Source organism: Macrobrachium nipponense, chromosome 15 (genome assembly GCF_015104395.2).
Source record: "Macrobrachium nipponense isolate FS-2020 chromosome 15, ASM1510439v2, whole genome shotgun sequence".
Classification (NCBI taxonomy): domain Eukaryota; kingdom Metazoa; phylum Arthropoda; class Malacostraca; order Decapoda; family Palaemonidae; genus Macrobrachium; species Macrobrachium nipponense.
Genome location: NC_087208.1, coordinates 52,292,542 through 52,318,441, shown reverse-complemented (window position 1 = coordinate 52,318,441; position 25,900 = coordinate 52,292,542). Strand labels below are relative to the sequence as shown.

The 25,900-nt window shown below is 43.8% G+C and overlaps 1 protein-coding gene across 11 annotated transcripts in view; it reads right to left on the bottom strand.

Moving 5' to 3' along the window:
- Positions 1–25,900, bottom strand: part of LOC135194931 (uncharacterized) — a 1,136,289-nt gene that overhangs the window by 674,133 nt on the left and 436,256 nt on the right. The window contains exon 3 of one of the 11 annotated variants that reach the window (XM_064221147.1): positions 8,201–8,242. The exons of the other annotated variants lie outside the window; for them this stretch is intronic. The gene's annotated coding sequence lies outside the window, so the exon portion shown is untranslated. The remainder of the gene's footprint in view (positions 1–8,200; positions 8,243–25,900) is intronic. 11 annotated transcript variants of the gene reach the window in all.

The window sequence follows — 25,900 nt, the reverse complement described above, 5'->3', positions numbered from 1 at the left end:
TGTGTGTGGGAAACATGATGAGATTATTTTCAAAAAGATTTTACACTGTTTTTAAGATAAGGCGTCCTGCTTTTTTCAGGGAAGGTCCAAAGTAACTCGGCTACAATTCGGGAATATACAACCCGGCCCGACCCTCCACGGGACATTATAATGAAGCTTGTTAAAAAAATTAATACAATACAAAACCTTCCAGCTTAATTAAACACAAGAGTATCGACAACGAAACTGCAAGACCCACTACAGCTCAGGAAATACCTCCAAAAATTTCTCCGACTGGCCGAAATGGGTCTGGAAAAAAACTTTTTTTTTTCTAAACTTCTCCCTATTCATGCCATTACGAAATTAAGTTTATTCCCTCTTCTGAGAAGCAGCTTCCAAGAATTCTAAGAGATAAATTACGCATCCAAAACTCAACGTTCCCTCGGGGGGAAGTCTTCTCGCTTTTCTAAAAATTCTGAAGGAGGTAAGTTTCCTTTCCTCCTGAGTAGAAACTCTGTTTCAGATGATCCGTCGGAATCGGGATCATCTTTGTTGCTTAAAATAAGGCCATCATTATTCTGAAATACAAAGTTCCAACAGAAACACTTCTTGATTTCGCTCTATGTATATACATGCATGTATGTATGTATGTATGTATGTATATTCAAGAAAAGTTACAAGCTTTCTGGGAAAAACAGAGATCTGTTAGTCCTGGAAAGCTTGAATTAGTCCTGGAAAGCTTGAGTAACTTTTCCTGAATAAATATCTCCGACGGATACCACCCAGTTTAAATGAGGTCTGGTTATTAATTGTATTAATGCACAGAACAATCGTTTAAGTGATAAAGTTTTATATATATACATATACGTACATACATATACACACAAAACACATTTATGGGTGTATATATATAATTTTCATATCGTGCAGCCTGAACATCTTAATGCACAAGTTGATTTGAGAGGATAATATAAGTTGATTTGAGAGAACTTTCCCTAGGCAACTATAATTTTGACCGAAACATCCCTACGAAACTTCTAACGTCTCAAGTCCCAAACTATAAAATCTTAACTCTCCCTCCCCCACCCCCTCCCCCCCCCGAGAGATGTCTGCGAGTTTTACATTTGAAGACCACCAAATATAAAATTATTACTATCGTCGAAATTACGACGATTATAAAAATTCTACATTCGAATTTAAATTCAATTGGACAAAGATAAGTTTTATGACCAATGTCAATGTACGTAACTTTAATTTCCAGTTATGAATGCCTCTGAAAAGGACATAAACATATAATAAACTTGAAAACGATTTTAATATGATTTCAATTGTTTTTCAGTTCGATAAAAAAATTATTTCTAAAAATGTTAGAAAATCTGATCTCTCCAACCCACTGACATCCGTCTAAGCTTTCAAAACATTTTTGGCTCCTCACCAAGCATATCTTCACTTTGGGATGTATCGCCTGATCTACATTCTGCACATCATGAAATCAATACTACTACTACTACTACTACTACTTCTATTCTCTCTCTCTCTCTCTCTCTCTCTCTCTCTCTCTCTCAATATGCAAATCCTCCGATCTCAGACAGAGCATATAATCTCCTTCCTTCTAGGCGCCGCCAACACCCAGCATCGCACAGTGACACGGCAAAACAGCTCTTGTGCTGAGGGTGACTGCTCAGAGACAGTAAATCACAACTAAGCACACAAAGGGTATCAATGTCCTTTCATACACAATGCTATAAATATAATTTGCGACTTACTTAAGTCTGTTGAAAATGAAATATATACGGATCACGGAACGGCGTCAAAATAGAGGGAAAATAAACATTTCAACTTTATCTATCTGCCTGAAGTAAAGCTTCACACATAAGGAATATTACTGATCAATATTAGGTATTCTCTTGTTAAGTGAATAATGGCATACACAAATGTTAAATAACACAAACAACATTCGCCAGAAAATGAGACGACTTCTTTACACAAATGTACAATAACACACACAATCTTACTATAATGGGCGTAATGTCTGTCCGTCCGTCTGTCATTCAATCACGGCCAAACGGCTGCTCCAATGGGCATGAAACTTGGCAGGGTTAAAGTGGGGACCCCTAAGATGGTTTATAATGGGGTTTCATCCTACCTCCCACACCCCCCTCCGAAAGGGGGTGGGGGTGAGAAGGATTCCCTGAAACGGGGCTGGTTATGCCCGTGCACTAGTTAATTTACGAATTTTCATACATAAATTCTGTATACATATGTTTGCTAGTAATAATAATAATGAAGCTCCAAAACAGGACAGGTAACAAGATAAAAAATAATAGAAACGGAAACAGACCAATTTCAAGGCAAAACACGATCATTCAAACAGTATGTCAAAAGGCAGACGAAAACTATTCTGCACGGAATCATCAGAACCAACTCAACAAAGTAACCTAATTAAATTAACGAAAAAAACGAAATAAAAAGGCGACGTAGAGTGAATACACACGAATCAATTCACCGTGACGTACACAAAATTCGGGGATCCTTGAATTTCCGGGTCAAAATGCCAAGGACACAGACACACGAAAAAGTAAAGTGAATGTTACCTCCAAAGACTAATGACAGGTTGCAAAGCCTTTACTTGAGAGAGTCGTCATCAGCGTTGCTATTCAGTTACGGCCGCCACGCCTCATATCGGGACAAATCATCGTTAGGAGATGAACACAAGCCTCTCTCCGCTAATAGGAAGCGAGGAGCTCTTGATGAAGAAGCAAAGCGAGGAAGGAATGATCGCTCTCAGCTTTAACGAATATTGATGGAGTCCCTGAACGCAGGGACTTCAAATTAGCGAATGCAGTATTTTGCAATACAAAATAGCTGACGTTTTCGTGAACGAGTTACCCCTTGAAAGCATTCTGTAGAGAGAGAGAGAGAGAGAGAGAGACTGTATTCATATGTACTTTATTATTATTTAGCTTTTGAGAGAGAGAGAGAGAGAGAGAGAGAGAGAGAGAGAGAGAGAGAGAGAGAACTAGCGCTATTTCCGTGAATGAGTTAGCCCACGATAGCAATCTGGTGAGAGAGAGAGAGAGAGAATCTGATATTTCCGAGAATGAGTTAGCCCACGAAAGCAATCTGAAAAGAGAGAGAGAGAGAGAGAGAGAGAGAGAGAGAGAGATGATGTGATGATGTTTCAACCACATCACCAAATCCCCCCCTCTCCCCCCTCCCAGGCCTGTCAAACCTCATTAGAACACATGATGAAACAGTACCTGCGCAAACGATATAATATACACAAAGCGGCAGGTGCTTAAAATACCGCTCTCCAGCTGAAAGGCTTCGTAATGAGGCCTTTACGGGCACTTGATGAACACTACTGAGAACTGGATACATTTAATTAATTCAAATAAACAGAAATATTAAATATTTTATAGCTTCGGGACAACATCGGAAGGATACAGAGATAATTTAAGTCGGTGGAATTCTAAACTGTCAGTGTGCATAAGCATTATTGCTTTGTTTATCTGGGTGTTGCATAAATTATAACATTTGTCCGTTTCATTACTGATCAAGCTCCAATAAATATTTAGGATCATTCAAAGCAACAAGAGAGAGAGAGAGAGAGAGAGAGAGAGAGAGAGAGAGAGAGAGAGAGAGAGAGAGAGAGAGAATTTACAAACAGACAAGCAAGCATGTAACATCAAAAATAAATTATGTCAATACGACTAAATATATCAACATTATTTAACAGAAGTTTTAATGGCTTTTTAATTAGTATAAAGTGCTTTGTTTCATGAAAGTGCACTGCTGTTATACGTTCCAGAAAACAAATGAGCTTCATTAATAAAAACGACGATTTTGACGTGAAAATACAACAATCTCTAAATTAACAGAGAAATTCTTAATTTTACAATAACGTTCTATAAAACAAAAATTATGCTAGAGACAAGGGAGAAGTAGCAGGCTTAATATTCAATATTCCTGGTCAACTGAAATTTCTTTGCTTGATTCATAACACTAGTCGACCCAGCAAAGAATCTGTTTATATATATACACTGCCAGTATGAACTTCGTTGACATTTCGCCAGCTGATTTATTATACTTTCAATATCCAACTTTCTTCGTTTACAAGTTAAATTGGGCAGGCTTAAGAGCTGCAGCTGTGGGGGTTATTCAGCGCCAGCACGAATAACACGTCAAAAGTGGTCAAAGTTCTTTGTGCTTGCGTCTGACGAGTGGTGCAATACACTTCGATAACAACATTTTGAACATTTCCCTTGCATACCTAGACAAAACAAAGTAGCACATGCACGCAAGCGCACATGTAATTTCTACACTAACGTACTAACGTTATGCATCAAATATTTCACTCAACGTTGAAGGCTTCCACACTGTAGGTGCAACATGCATATAGGAAACCAGTATCACATACACATGAAGAGTGAAGAGAGAGAGAGAGAGAGAGAGAGAGAGAGAGAGAGAGAGAGAGAGAGAGAGAGAGAGAGAGACTCAACAAAGATTTCAGAATCTCAAGAAATACTGAACAATATGGTTAAACAAAATAAAACGAGACATCGTAGTTGAATTGGATTGCAAAAATCTTAGTACACTACTTTATGAATCACAAATATATTAAATACAGTATGTATCCCAAACAATCAATTTTAACCAATTTCTATTCAATTTGGATACAAGTTTACCTAAAAATGACACCAGAATAATCATAATCGTTAAAGCCACTACCTTCAATATATATTTTTCCTATTTTTAAAACGTAATGTCACTGATAGGTGCAATGAAACTACAAGTTCGAAAAACAAACTATATATATAAAATGTATATTATATAATATATATATATATAATATATATATATATATATATATATATATATATATATATATATATCTTTCCATACTGAACTATACAGACACTACACTGAAGGTTTCCTTCGTTGCCCATTTTGTCTCGCAGACATCAAAATATGTCAAGGACAGATAAGTCACAAACTGAAAGGCGGCCACTCTCTCTCTCTCTCTTCTCTCTCGTCTCTCTCTCCTCTCTCTCTCTCTCCTCTCTCTCTCTCTCTCCTCTCTCGTCCAGACGCAGGCACAAACATAAGCAATAAAAGATGCAAAAGCACATCACAGCAGTGTCCGAGTGGACGTTTTATTATCTGTAAAATTTCATAACACAAAAATGACCATAAACAAGCTTTTTCGACGTAGACTCTTTATGACTTCAAAACATGAAATCCATTAAATTTGTGAATATCGTACCGATTTATGTTCGTATAAATTTATGAAATTCATTTCGGTTTGATTTATGGGGCACGTTACATAACCAAATGAAATTTGAATTAAATACAATCAAATTTTTCTTTTCTAACAACTCATCTTTTCTTTTTGTATTTACTATTACCTTCTGTTACCTCTTCCAAATGAACAGTATATTCTTTGGAAGTATGAATATCAAACTCAGTGGCCCCTCTAAGACTGTTCCATATGAATAGGGTTCGTCTCCTGAATAACAAAATATAGAAACCGAGAGAGAGGAGGAGAGGAGGGAGAGGAGGAGGAGGAGGAGGAGGAGGAGGAGGAGGAGGAATCAAAAGATTAGTAATTTCTCATCACGATGCTTATGTATAGATATAGATGGAAAACCTGCTTCTTGATGTGAAGCCAGTTTGTTTTTAAATCTGTTTTTAAAATTAAAAAAAAAAAATCTTAGTCTGTAAACTAATTAACTCATACATCAACGCTTCAGCTTTTAAAATATTGTAAACGATACGCTACCCTGTTTTTTTTAAATCGTCTTTTTATATACAATACATGGACGGTTCAGCTTTTAAAATGCTGTACAATGCGAGCCTAAAAAAAATTTTGACATGAGGAAAAACAAAATAATCACATGTCAGAGGAAGGTGCACAAATCCAGCGCACGCGCGCGCGCACACATGCGAATAAATGTGAGGGAAGAAGTGCAGACAAGCACACCAAGAAAACTTTATCCACATATCAAAAGAAAATCTCACTACTTGAAAAGAGAGAGAGAGAGAGAGAGAGAGAGAGAGAGAGAGAGAGAGAGAGAGAGAGGAAAATAAGAAAGGCCAAGCACGTTCTGTTGCAGGCCACGAATCTCTCTCTCTCTCTCTCTCTCTCTCTCTCTCTCTCTCTCTCTCTACTCCATGGCAACCGCGGTGGCACGTCATTCAAATGCCTCGGAAACTCTGGAGATGCATAAAACTTCACCACCAATTCTAATGAAAACCCCACTCCTTTTTTCCCCACATTTTTTAATCTTTCTTTTCATATTTTCATCATTTTTTCGGGAGAGAGAGAGAGAGAGAGAGAGAGAGAGAGAGAGAGAGAGAGAGAGAGAGAGAGAGAGAGAGAGAGTTAAGCAATAGTTTGATCCACATTATGTTGCAAAACCCTCCCAATTCAATCGTTTTCCGACTAACTGTGGCATTAAGACACCATTTCCCAAAACAGCCCTTGACTTAGAGGCTCTTTCTCCCCATCATTTGTCTGATGATAATGCAAGGGGGAGGGGGAGATAGTGGAGGGTGGAACAAAAGATGCGTGTAATGGTTTAAGAGTAATGGGGTGGGGGTGGAGGAGAAAAAAAATTCGATAAAACCTATGACTGACAGTTTAGCAGCAAAAATTCACCCCTTCGAATATGAAAAAAGGGCCCATTCAACTTGCAATTGGCCCCAACGCGAGGGAATCATCGCAGTGACATTATAAATAATGACCAGCCAATTCCATCACCCTTCCTGAACCATGACATCTTCCTCTAGCTAGGACCATCACCCCTCCCACCAGCCTGACACCAGCCATTACCTCCGTTATTGTCTCGACAACCAGTCTGCGGAAAACGATGACACCGATAATTACGGAGGAGGAGGAGGAGGAGGAGGAGGGGAGGAGGAGGGGGGGGGGAGGGGGGTGGAGGGGGAGGGGGGGGATGAGGAGTTGGCAAGAGACGTTTTGCCAACATCTTGAAATGACGGTTAATTGCAAGAGAGAGCCGATTGCAGCCAGCAGGAGTCACACAATGGGGCAATATCAATTACGACTTTGAAAAAAAAAGGCATTGATCAAAAATAATGAATGCTCTTGGCGTCCGTTTCTCGAGTGAAAGCGAAAGGCTAGTACGTCAAGTAGCAATCTGCAAAAGATTTATTGTTTTTTTCTTAAGACAATTAAGATTTCAACGGATGAAAAAAAAAAGGCGGAGGGGAGGCCTTAAGACACACATATACAAATGGAAACTAATTTTAATGATTTACAAGTGAAATATACTGAGAAAGCCACACGATATAGAACCAAACGCTTAATAAGAAAACGGTATATTAATTGATCATTAGCTCTACTTTCATACACAAATATCTATGGGTTATCTTGTACAATCCATAACACAGACATTTATTCGACTGGAGTTCAGCTCTTTCATACCTACAAGGCGTCAACTACTACAATTAAGTAAATCCCCAACAGTCAAAATCACGTTACAATGTCATATGCATGCACAGCCAAGCAAATCAGCAAAGCAAGCCTTACAAATCACAAGGTTATCGTAAAAATCACACAAATTTCAAGCTAACAGCGACTGCTCAATTGCTCGCGGGTGAACGCCACGTCCAGAGTATTAACAGGCAACGAGAAAAATCACGCTCTCTCACGCGATACGCCCTTGGTAAGCTACTGTGGGTGGGTGGGTCGAGGGCCACCTCGGCAAAGACATAATGCACAATAATGGATGACGGTTTATCTAATCAATTCATCGACTACCGAACCCGAAGGTCCAGAGCGAGACGCCGTTTCTCATTCCAGTCATGGGTAATCGATACATCGGGCATCCTAAAAATAAGTCGGTATACTCTAAGGACTTAGAGAGAGAGAGAGAGAGAGAGAGAGAGAGAGAGAGAGAGAGAGAGATTGTTTTGAATTCCTTGTTAATAAAATCTCATTTACAAAGTTTAAAATAATTGTAAGAGAGAGAGAGAGAGAGAGAGAGAGAGAGAGAGAGAGATTGAGAGAGAGAGAGAGAGGATTTCTCAGACAAATAGAGCAAGTACCATACTCGAAGTTCCTGGTTATTATTTAGAAGGATTGATTACTTGTCTTGGACAACTTTGTTGAGAGAGAGAGAGAGAGAGAGAGAGAGAGAGAGAGAGAGACATCGATGTATCTAAATGATTAATCTTATATAAAATACTCACTAACCATGCATGCCCCAGTCTACTGAACCAGTGAATGTGAGCTTACCTGAAAAACAAAAAGGAAATAATATTAAAATTGAGGAAAATCATTCGTAGATCGGAAATAAATACAAAGTACCCGTTAAATTTTATCCACTCCTGGGTAATAAAGGAAAACAAGTACTATACTCGAAGTCCAGGTTTTTATTTAGAAGGATGGAATACTTGTCTTGGACAACTTTTTTTTTTTTTTTTTTTTTTTTTTTTTTTGAGAGAGAGAGAGAGAGAGAGAGAGAGAGAGAGAGAGCGAATATTATTTGATAACAGGTTTTTATCGCACCTTCACTCCCAGTGAAATTGAACTTAAATAAATCAGTTTAACATTATTAAAGGGGAAGCAAGCATTCAACACAAACTTTTAATTTTAAATAACAGGAAACTGTAGCTCAAATATTAATAATAATAATAAAAAAAAACTGAAAAGTTACGCAGTATTTTACAAAATCAGAAACAAAGTGTTACCCAAATTAGTAAAAAAAAAATTACAATTACAATAGAAACCCAAATAGCACCCAAGATGCAGATGAGCAATGATAGTTGAATAACCTATCATATATATATATATATATATATATATATATGGTATATATATATATATATATTATATATATATATATTATATTATATATATATAGTATATATATATATATATATATATAGGGTGCTTCAGCATTCAATTATAAAGTGTCCAGAAGGAGTCCATGATACGAGATTTAAAAGGCCAAGTTTATTGCATATGATACGTTTCGCACATACATCTGTGTGCATCATCAGTCTGTGAATAAAAATACAAAGACATATTATAAACAATCATATAAAATTACAAGGAATTAACAATTTTAAACAATAAAGTCTAAAAAAGATTAAAAAGAGCAGTAAATAAAAAGAGAGACTACTAAAAACACCAACCGTCCATGATCAGAGGTGAAGATGGAATTAGTTACAGTTGGCAGAGAGAAGCGAAGACGACTATGCCAGGTACAAAGGTGAAGAGGACAAATTACGGTTTAATGAGGGTACCAATATTTTAATGTATAACGACTCCAGCGTTGTTAGTTGGTCAGGATGTTTAACATGATCAATTATTGTAAAATGTTCTTTTTGAATTTCAGTCTTGCATATTATAAAGTGGTTTCTTATATTGGAAAATTCTGGTTGTTTTATCCTCTGACCTGTACGGAAGCTAAAGCCTAAATGGCTACAATATCTGACCTCAGCAACCTCCGAGTCGATCCAACGTAAGAGCCCGGACATCCAGGGCATGTGAATTTATAAATAACGTTGGATCTCATGAAGGGCTGAAGCCGATCTTCAAAGTTAAAAAACGATCGAATAGTGCAAGGATTACTCGACACAAGCCTGACTTTAAGACAGGGAATTTCCTGTTCTATTATACGAGTGAGGTTTAAAATAAATTTTGAATTGGACAAATACGGAACAGTAGCATAAAATATTTTCTTCGGTACATCAAAAGTAGTTGATGATGGATGCAAAAATTTGGAAAGTACCTTGTTGGTGATTTTATTTACTATACCTTGTGGAAATTAATTGGCTTTGAAAAAGTTTACTAAGAAAGTCATTTCGTTATGAAATATTTGCCATGAGGAAGAATGCGTAGCTTTCCGGTTCTCAGCAATCCTATAAGCCGAGGCTGCTTGCTTCATACCCCACACCACCCAAGCGGCGCCCAACCACAACCGCCTTAACTACCACATACATATATAAATGATTAGGTCACAAATTGCAAGACGGACTGTTCAAGAAGAGGGGGGCCAAATTTCTTCCCCTACCAAATACCCCAAAATCAATGAAACCAATTAAGAAAAGGATAAATTATTATAATCATTATATGCAGAAGCAATATCACCATTAGACTTCGCCTTCACTTTATACTTCAACCAAGAGGGGGGGGCGGGTTGTGATAACTCATTAAAGATTTACAGATTGTATTTACTTGCTATGGATGAACACGAGCCTATGACTGATAGGCAGAAGTTTTTATTGCTAATAATGAAGTTAAAATATATATGAATTTTTATCACATCACCGTGAATCATATGCTACATGCATTAAGCTACAAATGTCCTTTAAGATCTATCCAATTCGCTCTACCTGGGAATTAATATATTTTCATACATGATAACCGAAGGGGAATTATTTTAGTTGATAACAATTTCGTCCTCTCGTGGATTCGAACCAGCGGAATTCAGTGACGTTACCGACTTCGTATGTTGGCCGGGTCGGCAACTCCACTGAAGTCCTGATTTCTCCACTGTCCGCTGGTTCGAATCCACGAGAGGACGGAATTATTATCAACTAAAAAATTCCCTTCAGTTAACATATATGAAAATATGTTAATTCCGAGGTAGAGCGAATTGCATATGAAAGTTCATTTGCAGCTTAATGCACACACACACACACACACACACACACACACACACATATATATATATATATATATATATATATCTATATATATATATAACTATATATATATATGAATATCACATCGAACCGTGATCCATTATATATCAATTAAGCTACAAATGTCCTTTAATATCTAAATTCACTTTACCTTCCCAAATGATATATCATATTTGTACCGAAGGGGAATTTTTTTATTTTTTAGTTGATAATAATTTCGTCCCCCCCATGGGATCGAAACCACCGTCCAAGTGGACGGGGACGAAATCAGGACAGTCAGTGACGCTATCCAATCAGCCAACAGAGCGTCTCTGTTGGCTGATTGGATAGCGTCACTGACTGTCCTGATTTCGTCCCCGTCCACTTGGACGGTGGTTCGATCCCATGGGGGGACGAAAATTATCAACTAAAAAATAAAAAATTCCCCTTCGGTACATATATGAAAATATATCATTTGGGAGGTAAAGTGAATTTAAGATATTAAAGGAGATTTGTAGCTTGAATTGATATATCTATATATAATATATTATATATATATATCTATAATATCTATATATATAATACATATATATTATCAGAAATTATGTATGATAATTCGTAAAGTAACTAAGTCTACGGGCATAATCAGCTCCGTTTAAGGGAATCCCTTCTCGCCCCTAACCCCTTCGGAGGGGGGAAGGGAACATGTTGGATGAAATCCCATTATAAACCATCTTATGGGTCCCCACTATAATCCTGCCAAGTTTTATGCCCATCGGACAAGGCGTTTGGCCGTAATTGAATGACAAACGGACGGACAGACATAACGCCCATTTTCCTTATGTCAAAACAATACGAATACGTAACAAGAGAAATCCAATGCATACACGAAAACCCACAGCGGAAAGAAGACTGTATTTGGACCCAGTTACAAATGCATCAGCTCCTTCCCTATTACCGACAGCCAAAATCTCCCCCCGACGACATTATCGCTAAACTTTCCGCCAAGCCCAGAGAATCTCTCCAGAGAGAGAAAGAGAGAGAGAGAGATAAGGAAGGAAGGAAATGAGAGAGAGAGAAGGAAAGAAGGGAGGAAATGAGAGAGAGAGAGAGAGAGAGAGAGAGAGAGAGAGAGAGAGATAAGGCAGTAAGGAAATGAGAGAAGGAAGGAAATAAGAGAGATAGAGAGAGAGAGAGAGAGAGAGAGAGTAAGGAAATGAGAGAGAGAAAGAGAGAGAGAATTCGTGCATGGAACCACATGGAAATGGAAATGGTGGAGGAGGAGGAGGAGGAGGAGGAGGAGGAGGACAGCCTTTTTCAGAGGTTTCCTCCATTTGTGCAGCAACAACACGCCAGGGAAATCATCTTTGCACCCCCCCCCCCCCCCCCACAAACACACTCCCGCTCCGCCCCCGCCTCGAAATACTGCAGCAGCGAAGAGTTTCCAAGGAGAGTTCGATGCAAACTCCGTCTGTATTTACAGTTCCCCTGGGGAGATGGCGTGCAACAAAAGAGAGAGAGAGAGAGAGAGAGAGAGAGAGAGAGATATTCTCCATTATAATGCCTAAGACCAGTAAATCTAATACAAACCTCAAGGGATTCCCTGAACGAAAGTCTACGTAAGTCTTCATTTATCCTAATAGAAGACTACTATACTCAAAATGTCCATTTCGTCACTTGTCTTCCGACATAATCTTCGGCTGTGAGATGAATTAATATATAAATACGACGACACAAAAGTGGGTCGAGCCACGTCCTGACCCTTAGAATGTCACGTACCGTCACTGAGGTCGGACCGAGCAAGTGGGTCCTGGGACAGAGGCACCTATGAACGGGCCAATGGGAAGAGGGTTATGGGCCTGAAGTGGACCCACAATATAAATAAATATTCATCACTAATTTTTTACGATAAAGAGATTTTCTGTTTCAGCTCATATTTCTTCCTCGGTTTATTTCCAAGGAATATATGAGCAACATTTGCTTACGTGAAAACTCAAGGTACCCTGAGGTAACTATTGCTAAGGTCACACATTCACGTATCAACGCACGCACGGCCACGCATGAGCGGAAATTGGTAGTTGGCAACAGCTCACGTCAGTAAACCGTAAATGTAACGTAAAACACACGTAAAATCGTAAACGTACGGCGACGTGTCGTCCGGGTGCTAAGCTCCGCCCACTAGGGCGCCGTAGCCCACTCCAGTTTTGAAATGTTCAAAACAAGTCGTGGGTGGTCACGCCAAATGTCTCATGACGTAGCTCCAGGCATTGCACGTGGGACCCACGGTGACTGCTGCGGGGTACGCGCTAGGGTCACCTGCATTGTTCGCCGTCGTTGTTTTCTTTCCGCCGCGAAGCACGTGGGCCTCCTAATTGCGCTGCAGCCTACGGCGAAACCGATTCACACATTTACAACCCTGTACGACATGGCAACGCTGTAGCGTGGTATAAAAGATCAGGTCGGCGCCCTCGGGTCATCTGTTGGAAAATCAACTTGAAAATATGGCCACAGGATTATCCCAAGACCTGACGGTCTCAGTTATTTCTTTCATTGACAATGGCGGATTTTGGAATAATCCTTTAGCACTGGCTCCTAATACGATTTCCACTTTCTCCTGACTTTTGACCGCTATCATCAATCAAACAATGAATTGGAATCTGTCAAGAGGGATACAGGGTAATCCCAGGCTCTATTCCCAAGGTAGTATTCCAGCGTTCCGGTACACAAATCTCAACCAGAAATCGACAACCGGGTCATTTTTCGTCAACAGGATTCCGGCATCTACCGCCTATACGTCGTCTGTCACACCTGCTCCAGTAAGAAATTAATTTATGATTAGCAACGCAGGAACAGTAGAGGAGTTGGGGCCTGGTGTTATTGGTAAGGTTTCCTTTAGACCATGAATAATCCCGGGTTGGACGAGTACTTATATGGACCCATGCAGTGCGAACCATTTGTGTGGGAGCAGGACTAATGGCTTCATAGCCCAGGGGCTGTTTCTCTGTGTCTCAGGTGGCTGATCACGATTCAGAATATGGAGACAAGGTTTCAATAAAAGGCGAGTGGGAAATGGATAACGAATATAAAAATACTGGGAAATTTCTGACGAAGACAATGTTAGGATTGTCTAGTAGTCCTTTTTGAAATAAAACCTTTTTACTGCTTAAGCCAAAAATAACAAAAGACTTCACTTGTAGACAGCAAACATATAGTATAATCTGCTAGAATAACTTTCACACACACACACACACACACACACACACACACAACACACACGAACACTTTCCCGGTAACACGGTATTCTCAGATTATGGAAGTGTCGAAGATATTTATTTCTTCTGAATAGCAGTCTTACAATAATGGTGTAACAAATAATGTAAATATCTAAGAGGAATTCCTATATACATCTAAAAAATATTATCTTGAATAGGTAGAATTCCTATTTATTTTTAAGAATGTTTGATAAGTTATTAGATGTTATTCTATATCGCTTAAATATAAATCGCCCATAGTCAACAGTTTTATAAGTCTAAGTGTATGTCTGAATGGTAAAATCGAAAGCAAGACAATTTCTAGTGCTAACCTTATATAAGAGCTCCCAAAGCGTTCATAAATCATAATTCCTAAAACTACGTATTGTATTCCTTGTCGACTGGTTACTTGGTTATTGCTATAAATATCATTCAGAAATGGGGTTAATATATAATCAGTGATGTGCTATTACAACCATTATTCTAATTGCGTCTACTGAAATGTTTTTGTTGTACAATTAGAAAGTATATATCTTGGTAAATCTCTCTCTCTCTCTCTCTCTCTCTCTCTCTCTCTCTCTCTCTCTCTCTCTCTCAATGATAATAAATCTCGATTTTGTGTGCATATAATTTTCAACTGTAATATTCAGCTGTGTTGTAGATGTCTTTCGCGGATTCAAACAGAATAAAAATAAAAAAAAATTAAAAACTGTAGTAATGTGCTCATACCCCTGGCAACAGCACAGCCCCACAACGGTGGGCGTGGTCTTGACGTGAAGTTGATCGGCGTAAGTTCCAGGTAGACGTCCGACCTTGCTTTCTTTGCGCGTACATTTGCGGCGCAATGTACGTCGCTGGCTTTACGTCCGGTAGCCCGTGTCCTGTTTACCAGCTGTTCAAGGTCATTTCACCGCGATGATGCCCAAGATCCACATACGTGGGCATACGCCGTCGTGATACGTGAATGTGTGACCCCAGCATATCTCGATATGCTCGACTATAAAGGACAAGTTCCAAGGCTGTACAGAGAGAGAGAGAGAGAGAGAGAGAGAGAGAGAGAGAGAGAGAGGCCAAACCCCTTCGATTTAGGTCGCTGATGACGTCACAAGGAAATTCCTCGACCACCAGCCCTAATACCCGAAACTGACTTCGTTCGCTCCTCCCCCTCCCCCTTCTTTCCGCCCCCTCCACATTCGCAAGACATCATCAACCCTTCCGCTCTTCTCTCCTCTTGTTCAGTCTCTTTTTCCTATTCGCAGCACACTCGATCGTGGTGAGCAATAACGAGATACCTCAACAAATACACTACTTCATTACAATGCATATCGGTTACTGTGATGACAGAAGATACATCAAGTAATCGGTTTCCAAATCTATCAAATATGATTGACAGGACGAAACAGTCATCCTATTAGACTGGGCGGTTATTATAGTGTTGGGGGGGTTCCGGGTTGCATCCTGCCTCCTAAGGAGTCCACTTTTCTCACTATGTGCGCCGTTTCCTGGAGCACACTCTTCTGCATGAGTCCTGGAGCTACTTCAGCATCCAGTTCTTCCTGGTTCCTTTTCGGGGATCTTGGGATCGTGCCTCCTAGTGTCCGTTTGATTATGGGTACAATTTCCACTGGCATATCCCATATCCTTCTTATTTCTGTTTTCACGTCTAGATACTTATCATTTTTTTCTCTTTCTTTCTCATCTGCTCTGGTATCCTATGGTATTGCGATACCAATGAGTGAAACTCTCTTCTTGATTTTGTCAATCAACGTCACGTTTGGTCTATTTGCACGTATCACCCTATCTGTTCTGATACCATAGTCCCAGAGGATCTTTGCGTGATCGTTTTCTATCACTCCTTCAGGTTGGTGTTCGTACCACTTATTACTGCAAGGTAGCTGGTGTTTCTTGCACAGGCTCCAGTGGAAGGCTTTTGCTACTGAATCATGCCTCTTTTTGTACTGGTTCTATGCAAGTGCCGGACATTCGCTTGCTATGTGGTTTATAGTCTTGTTTTTCATACTGCACTTCCTGCATATGGGTGAGACATTATTTCCATCTATCCTTGTTTCGACATATCTGGTTCTTAGGGCCTGATCTTGTGCCGCTGTTAGCATTCCTTCAGTTTCCTTATTGAGTTCTCCCCTCTGTAACCATTACCATGTTTCATCGCTGGCCAGTTCTTTAGTCTGTCTCATGTACTGTCCGTGCATTGGTTTATTGTGCCATTCATCCGTTCTGGTTATTATTAATTATTATTATTATTATTATTATTATTATTATTATTATTATTACAGCAGTGGTCGTCATCAATGATTATACCTCTAAAACTACTGACGTAGGACAGGTTACTATTAAAACAGTTAGGTTAAAAAAGGTTGACTTCCACTCGTGACTTGGGCACATCTAAGTGACTTGGAACTTCATATGGCACACAATCAAATTAATTCTTCTTGATAACAATGGCTAACGTAATTACTGGACTACGAGCATGAGACCCAAGCTGAAGATAAAATTAAAGCGAATCTTAATCAGAATTAAGTGCCAAGTAATCCATTAGGCAGAGGTTTTTTTTTATTGTACTCCGTCAAGAAAACAGCGAGGCGACGAAACACGCGTGAGAAAATATTCCATATTAATTTTCATAATTCGAAGTCCTTCACCGGATAGAAACACGTACTACTACTTAATTCTAAACGCAGACTCTACCTTAAAGTTGCCGTGTCTTTTTAGAGGTCAGGTGGGCTCATTTAAAAAAAATGTCAAAACGTGTGAAGACGTAAATTGTTTTTCGTAACCTACAAAGTATCGTCTACTCCAGATATATATATATATATATCTATATATATATATATATATATATATATATATATATATATATATATAGATATATATATACGGTATATATATAAACGAGGTGGATCAGAAGTATACATCGAGATACTACAACGCATACATGACAGTTCACACTCATTTCTAATTTCATAGGTATATGAAGACGATTACCTTCTGCAAAGAATTTAAGATATTAACCTCTACATAAATAAAACACACGGATAACCCATCAGCAATACGTCAACCAACTAATGCGAGACCTAACCTCTCTTACGTTTGTGGTCCTAAAACAAAAATGAAGGTTATACCCAACATAGTACACCATGGCATGGCATATGCAATCCAATAGTACTCATCTGTCGAAAGGATTACCCCAACATAAAAATTCAGTCATATTCACACCAGGGAAGGAAACCAACAAAGAATTGGAAACAAAACACATTGTAAAACTAAATGTCAACAATGTCACACCCAAACAATAAACCCGAGCTTATTAAAATGCATACACATACGTAGCTCTACATATTGATTTAATCATAATATACCCATTTAGCTTAATAACCGCTCATTAATGAGGCAACCAAGATAAAAAAAAAAAAAGGTTGCCTAGAGCACCATACACCGAACTGAAGAGGTTTGTTTGTTTGTGAGAGAGAGAGAGAGAGAGAGAGAGAGAGAGAGAGAGAGAGAGAGAGAGAGAGAGAGAGTATCACGTTAACGACAATACGAGTGGGCTACCTCTACCTGAAAACCCATTTCATTATGTATTATACGGGTTGCATATAATCATCTGTGCTGCAAGAAACAGTTCATAATCTGTGCTGCAAGAAACAGTTAACTTAATTTTCCTATAGTATGTGTGTATGTATAAATAAAGACAAAATCCACGAGAGGTAGAAAGGCCTTCCAGGCATCCATCGTCTCTCTTTCCTTCGTGGATTTTGTCTATATTTATACAGTCATCACGTTCCATATTTCTTCGATTTATTTACATCGTATGTGTGTAAGCATGCATATATATATATATATATATATATATATATATATATATATATATATACTATATATACATATATATAGTATATATATATATATATAATATCTATACATATATATATATATATATATATATATATTATATATATATAAATATATATATATAGATATATATATATATATATATATATACATATGTATATATATATGCATATGTATATATGTATAGATATATATATATATATATATATATATATATATATATATATATATACATAGTATATATATATAAATATAAACATGCATATTAGATATAATGTTAGATAGGGACAGATAGATTGAAAAATATATACGCATGTATATGTATATATATACTATGTACATACACACACACACACACACACACACACACACACACTACTACTACTACTACTACTACTACTACTACTACTATCAACTTGACTGCTCCTCAAACCAATGAAAATTCAATGAGGTGGTTGTCACCTGCCATCCTCAGCGGAAGAAAGTTTCGTGACCGAGATGATTTATCGCCCTCTGAACAGCATGTATGGCCTATTATCATACAAACTTCAATTAAAAGTCAATGCATGGTGGGTAACTCCGCATAACAAAGTCTGCTGCTGCTGCTGTTGCTGCAATGGCTCATGAGTTTTCTTATATAATTGCAACTCGCTTAATTTTTGAGATGAAATGATGTAATATCATCCACTGAATTGCAAATATATAGATCTCTCTCTCTCTCTCTCTCTCTCTCTGGGAATTAAATAGTTCGCATCTAGACATGACCTCGCGGATATTCCAGATGATATTCCAGCAGATATTCCAGTTCGACCAGATATCTTGGAAGGCTGGAAATGACACGGCCAAGATCTTTCCTTCCTCTACTATATTTCTGAGAAAGCTTTCAACGCAAATATTAGTATAATGACTCGAATTCACATTATCAACGACCAATAAGCATTTTCCACGGTATAACTTTTCTCAAGTGGAGCGGGCTGATTCCCGTCAGTCTTCGACCGGGACAGGTTCCTTTTATACGTAAAATGGACATAACATTTTCCAATAATGCCAGGTCCTGACCTGGCATTATCTACCTAACCAAACTTAGGGCGGCGTACCCTGAACTGGCAACAATCGTGGAATGAAAAAATACTTATTTACCTAACCTACTTATAGTGGCGTCCCCTGACCTGGCAACAACCATATAGGGAAAAGATACTTATTTTCAAGTCCAGATTTTCCAGTCAGTGATGACACGCTCCTATAAAATCTGCAGCTAAATTGTATGAAAGTGAAATCAAGGATGGGAGTCGTCTCACGTGCAGCTGTGACCATTTCCTCGTCCTCATTAACTTGGGAACCAAAGCCAACGGCCAATCGCTGGGACCTATGGGGCACACAGCGCTGAAACGGAAACTGACAGTGAAAAAAGTTTGAAAGGTGTAACAGGAGGAAAACCTTGCAGTTAGGAAGGGGGTTGGAAAGGATGAGTAAAAGGATGTACAATAAATGGAATGAAAGGGGTTGTAGCTAGGGGGCCGAAGGGACGCTGTTTAGATCTTTAAGTAATGCCCACACTGTTGGCACTACTCCAATAAGAGGGGACAACCATCTGGAACCTTCACGATGAAAATGTTTATACGCAATAATCTGTTATGAAATACACGAAAATCCTAAGTCATCTTAGCAAACTTCTCGCTCTCTCTCATCTAGTAAAACTCAGAATATACAAACGTGTATTGCTGTCTCCTAATTGCGTAAACTGTGCGACTCTCTCTCTCTCTCTCTCTCTCTCTCTCTCTCTCTCTCTCTCTCTCTCTCTCTCTCTGTCATAAACAGGATATCCTCCCTGAAGCCTTCCTGTACTGCATATAAACTGTACCTGAAAATCTTCAAGTTTATGCGATACACGGAGACAGACTCCTTAATAAGCTGATGATCACGAAGAAAGAAAACATATTACTCTATTTAGGATTCCCCCGCCCCTTTTGGTGGGGCTCTCCACAGGCCCACTTCCTCAGCCTGGAAGGAAACCCGACTTCCTACGGGGAATCAGCCTCTGAGGAGGATCTTTCTCTCCATGGGGCTGGAAAGGATGAAAAACCTTTGACCTTTAGCCTCTGTGGTGGGTCCATCCTCAGGCCCACTTCCCCAGCCTGGCAGGAAACCAGCCTTCCTCCGGGGAAGCAGCCTATGAGGAGGAGTGTTCCCTCCATGGGCTGGTTCGGATCGGGATCCTTTGGCCTTTAGCCTCTGTGGAGGGGCCATCCTAAGGCCCACTTCCCCAGCCTGACAGTAAACCCGCCTTCCTCTGGGGAAACAGCCTCTGAAGAGGAGCGTTCCCTCCATGGGCTGGTTAGGATCGGGATCCTTTGGCCTTTAGCCTCTGAAGAGGGGCCATCCTCAGGCCCACTTCCCCAGACTGACAGTAAACCCGCCTTCCTCTGGGGAAACAGCCTCTGAAGAGGAGCGTTCCCTCCATGGGCTGGTTAGGATCGGGATCCTTTGGCCTTTAGTCTCTGTGGAGGGGCCATCCTCAGGCCCACTTCCCCAGCCTGGCAGGAAACCCGCCTTCCTCCGGGGAAGCAGCCTCTGAGGAGGACTGTTCCCTCCATGGGCTGGTTAGGATTGGGACCTTAGGTCTTTAGCCTCTGTGGGGTCATCCTCAGGCCCACTTCCCCAGCCTGGCAGAAACCCGCCTTCCTCTGGGGAAACAGCCTCTGAAGAGGACGTTCCCTCCATGGGCTGGTTAGGGATCGGGGATCCTTAGGCCTTTAGCCTCTGTGGGGGTGGGGCCATCCTCAGGCCCACTTCCCAGCCTGCAGGAAACCCTTCCTTCCTCCTGGGGGAAACAGCCTCTTGAAAAGGAGCGTTCCTCCATGGGCTGGTTAGGATCGGGATCCTTAGGGCCTTTAGCCTCTGTGGTGGGTCCTCCTCAGGCCCACTTCCCCAGCCTTTGGCAGGGAAACCCGCCTTCCTCTGGGGAAACAGCCTCTGAAGAGGAGCGTTTCCCTCCATGGGCTGGTTAGGATTGGATCATTAGGCTTTAGCCTCTGTGGAGGGGGGCCATCCTCAGGCCCACTTCCCCAGCCTGGCAGGAAACCCGCCTTCCTCTGGGAAACAGCCTCTGAGAGGAGCATTCCCTCCATGGGCTGGTTAGGATCGGATCCTTAGGCCTTTAGCCTCTGTGGGGGGTGGGCCATCCTCAGGCCCACCTTCCCCAGCCTGGGCAGGAAACCCGCCTTCCTCTGGGGAAACAGCTCTGAAGAGGAGCGTTCCCTCCATGGCTGGTTAGGATCGGGATCCTTAGGCCTTTAGCCTCTGTGGTGGGTCCATCCCTGGCCCACTTCCCCAGCCTGGCAGGAAACCCGCCTTCCTCTGGTAACAGCCTCTGAAGAGGACGTTCCCTCCATGGGCTGGTTAGGATCGGGATCCTTAGGCCTTTAGCCTCTGTGGAGGGGCCATCCTCAGGCCCACTTCCCCAGCCTGGCAGAAAAACCCGCCTTCCTCCGGGGGAAGCAGCCTCTGAGGAGGACTGTTCCCTCCATGGCTGGTTTAGGATTGGGATCCTTAGGCCCTTTAGCCTCTGTGGGTGGGTCCATCCTCAGGCCCACTTCCCCAGCCTGCAGGAAACCCGCCTTCCTCCGAGGAAAGCAGCCTCTGAGGAGGACTGTTCCCTCATGGCTGGTTAGGATTGGGATCCTTAGGCCTTTAGCCTCTGTGGGGGGTGGTCCATCCTCAGGCCCACTTCCCCAGCCTGGCAGGAAACCGCCTTCCTCTGGGGAAACAGCCTCTGAAGAGAGCGTTCCCTCATGGGCTGGTTAGATCGGGGATCCTTAGGCCTTTAGCCTCTGTGTGGGTCCATCCCTCAGGCCACTTCCCCCAGCCTGGCAGGAAACCCGCCTTCCTCTGGGAAACAGCCTCTGAAGAGGAGCGTTCCCTCCATGGGCTGGTTAGGAGGTCGGGAATCCTTAGGCCTTTAGCCTCTGTGGGAGGGGCCATCCTCAGGCCCACTTCCCCAGCCGGTCGGCAGGAAACCCGCCTTCCTCCGGGAAGCAGCCTCTGAGGAGGAACTGTTCCCTGTCATGGGCTGCCTTTAGGATTGGGATCCTTAGGCCTTTAGCCTCTGTGGTGGGTCCATCCTTCAGGCCCACTTCCCCAGCCTGGCAGAAACCCGCCTCCTCCGGGGAAGCAGCCTCTAGGAGGACTGTTCCCTCCCATGGGCTGGTTAGGATTGGATCCTTAGGCCTTTAGCCTCTGTGGTGGTCCATCCTCAGGCCCATTTCCCCAGCCTGGCAGAGAAAACCCCGCCTTCCTCTGGGAAACAGCCTCTGAAGAGGAGCGTTCCCTCCATGGGCTGGTTAGGATTGGGATCCTTAGCCTTTAGCCTCTTGGTTGGGTCCATCCTCGCGCCTTCTTCCCCAGCCTGGCGGAACCCGCCTCCTCTGGAAACAGCCTCTTGAAGAGGAGCGTTCCCTCCATGGCTGGTTAGGATTGGGATCCTTAGCCTTTAGCCCTGTGTGGGGCCAGCCTCAGGCCCACGGCCCCAGCCGGCAGGTTAAACCGCCTCTCCCGGGGGTGGAAGCAGCCTCTGAGGAGGACTTGTTTTTCCCTCATGGTCTGGTTTAGATTGGGATCCTTAGGCCCTTTAGCCTCTGTGGTGGTCCCATCCTCAGGCCCACTTCCCCAGCCTGGCAGGAAACCCGCCTTCCTCCGGGGAAGCAGCCTCTGAGGAGGACTGTTCCCTCCATGGGCTGGTTAGGATTAGGATCCTTAGGCCTTTAGCCTCTGTGGTGGGTCCATCCTCAGGCCCACTTCCCCAGCCTGGCAGGAAACCCGCCTTCCTCTGGGGAAACAGCCTCTGAAGAGGAGCGTTCCCTCCATGGGCTGGTTAGGATCGGGATTCTTAGGCCTTTAGCCTCTGTGGTGGGGCCATCCTCAGGCCCACTTCCCCAGCCTGGCAGGAAACCCGCCTTCCTCTGGGGAAACAGCCTCTGAAGAGGAGCGTTCCCTCCATGGGCTGGTTAGGATTGGGATCCTTAGGCCTTTAGCCTCTGTGGTGGGTCCATCCTCAGGCCCACTTCCCCAGCCTGGCAGGAAACCCGCCTTCCTCTGGGGAACCAGCCTCTGAAGAGGAGCGTTCCCTCCATGGGCTGGTTAGGATTGGGATCCTTAGGCCTTTAGCCTCTGTGGTTGGGGCCATCCTCAGGCCCACTTCCCCACTGGCAGGGAAACCCTTCCTAGGCCCCTCCTCCTGAGGAGCAGCCTCTGAGGAGGACTGTTCCCTCCATGGGCTGGTTAGGATCGGGATCCTTAGGCCTTTAGCCTCTGTGGTGGGTCCATCCTCAGGCCCACTTCCCCTTCCCCCAGCCTGGCAGGAAAACCCTTCCTCCTCTGTGGGGAAACAGCCTCTGAAGAGGAGCGTTCCCTCCATGGGCTGGTTAGGATCGGGATCCTTAGGCCTTGAACCTCTGTGGTGGGTCCATCCTCAGGCCCACTTCCCCAGCCTGGCAGGAAACCCGCCTTCCTCCGAGGAAGCAGCCTCTGAGGAGGACTGTTCCCTCCATGGGCTGGTTAGGATTGGGATCCTTAGGCCTTTAGCCTCTGTGGTGGGTCCATCCTCAGGCCCACTTCCCCAGCCTGGCAGGAAACCCGCCTTCCTCCGGGGAAGCAGCCTCTGAGGAGGACTGTTCCCTCCATGGGCTGGTTAGGATTGGGATCCTTAGGCCTTTAGCCTCTGTGGTGGGTCCATCCTCAGGCCCACTTCCCCAGCCTGGCAGGAAACCCGCCTTCCTCCGAGGAAGCAGCCTCTGAGGAGGACTGTTCCCTCCATGGGCTGGTTAGGATTGGGATCCTTAGGCCTTTAGCCTCTGTGGTGGGTCCATCCTCAGGCCCACTTCCCCAGCCTGGCAGGAAACCCGCCTTCCTCTGGGGAAACAGCCTCTGAAGAGGAGCGTTCCCTCCATGGGCTGGTTAGGATCGGGATCCTTAGGCCTTTAGCCTCTGTGGTGGGGCCATCCTCAGGCCCACTTCCCCAGCCTGGCAGGAAACCCGCCTTCCTCTGGGGAAACAGCCTCTGAAGAGGAGCGTTCCCTCCATGGGCTGGTTAGGATCGGGATCCTTAGGCCTTTAGCCTCTGTGGTGGGTCCATCCTCAGGCCCACTTCCCCAGCCTGGCAGGAAACCCGCCTTCCTCTGGGGAAACAGCCTCTGAAGAGGAGCGTTCCCTCCATGGGCTGGTTAGGATCGGGATCCTTAGGCCTTTAGCCTCTGTGGAGGGGCCATCCTCAGGCCCACTTCCCCAGCCTGGCAGGAAACCCGCCTTCCTCTGGGGAAACAGCCTCTGAAGAGGAGCATTCCCTCCATGGGCTGGTTAGGATCGGGATCCTTAGGCCTTTAGCCTCTGTGGTGGGGCCATCCTCAGGCCCACTTCCCCAGCCTGGCAGGAAACCCGCCTTCCTCTGGGGAAAAAGCCTCTGGAAGAGGATCGTTCCCTCCATGGGTCTGGTTTAGGTCGGGAATCCGGGTTATCCCTTTAGGCCTTTCCCTCTGTGGTGGGGTCCATTCCCTCATCCCACTTCCCCAGCCTGGCAGGAAACCCCCGCCTTCCTCTGGGGAAACAGCCTCTGAAGAGGAGCGGTTCCCGTCCATGGGCTGGTTGAAGGAATCGGGATCCCTTAGGCCCTTTAGCCATTCTGTGGAGGGGCCATCCTCAGGCCCACTTCCCCAGCCTTGGCAGGCAAAACCCACCTTCCTCCGGGGAAGCAGCCTCTGAGGAGGACTGTTTCCCTCCGATGGGCCTGGTTAGGAGTTGGGATCATCCTTAGGCCGTTTAGCCTCTTGTGATGGGTCCATCCTCAGGCCCACTTCCCCAGCCTGGCAGGAAACCCTAAACCCGCCTTCCCTCCGAGGAAATCATCCTCTGAGGAGGACTGTTTCCCGCTCCATTGGGCTGGTTTAGGATTGGGTATCCTTAGGCCTTTTCGCCTCTGATGGTGGGTCCCATCCTCAGGCCCACTTCCCCAGCCCTGGCAGGAAACCCGACCTTCCTCTGGGGAAACCATCCTCTGAAGAGTGAGCGTTTCCCCTCCATGGGCTTGGTTAGGATCGGGATTCCTTAGGGCCTTTAGCCTCTGTTGGTGGGTCCATCCTCCAGGTGCCCCCCCCCCCCCCACTTCCCAGCCTGGCAAGGAAACCCCGCCTTCCTCTGGGGAAACAGCCCTCTGCAAGGAGGAGCGTTTCCCTCCATGGGCTGGTTTAGGATATCGGGAATCCTTAGGCCTTTTCTAGCCTCTGTGGATGGGCCCATCCTCAGGCCCACCTTAAGTTCCCCAGCCTTGGCAGGAAAACCCGCCTTCCTCCGGGGAAGCATACCTCTGAGGAGGACTGTTCCCTCCATGGGCTGGTTAGGATTTGGGATCCATTCGGACCTTTAGCCTCTGTGGTTGGGTCCATCCTCAGGCCCACTTCCCCCCCCAGCCTGGGCAGGAAACCCACCCGCCTTCCTCCGGGGAAGCAGCCTCTGAGGAGGACTGTTCCCTCCATGGGCTGGTTCGGATTTGGGAATCCTTTAGGCCTTTAGCCTCTGTGGGGGTGGGTCCATCCTCAGGCCCCACTTCCCCCAGCCTGGCAGGAAAGAACCCGCCTTCCTCTTGGGTAAACAGCCTCCTGAAGAGGGGGATCGTTTTTCCCTCCATGGGCTGGTTCGGATTTGGGATCCTTAAGGCCTTTAGCCTCTGTGGTGGGTCCATCCTTCAGGCCCACTTCCCCAGCCTGGCCAGGAAACCCCGCTTTCCCCTCTGGGGTAAACAGTCCCTGAAGAGGAGCGTTTTACCCGTCCATGGGCTGGTTAGGTATTGGGATCCTTAGTCCATTTAAGGCCTCTGTTGGGTTGGGGCCATCCTCAAGGCCCACTTCCCCAGCCTGGCAGGAAACCCTCCTTCCTCCGGGGAAGCAGCCTCTGAGGAGGACTGTTTCCCATCCATGGGCTGGTTGAGGATTGGGATCCTTTGGCGGCCTTTAGCCTCTGTGGTGGGTCCTGCCTCACGGGGGAACCCGCCCAACTTCCCCAGCCTGGCCAGGAAACCCGCCTTCCTCCGGGGAAGCAGCCTCTGAGGAGGACTGTTCCCCATCCCATTTGGGCCTGGTTTTAGGATTGGATCC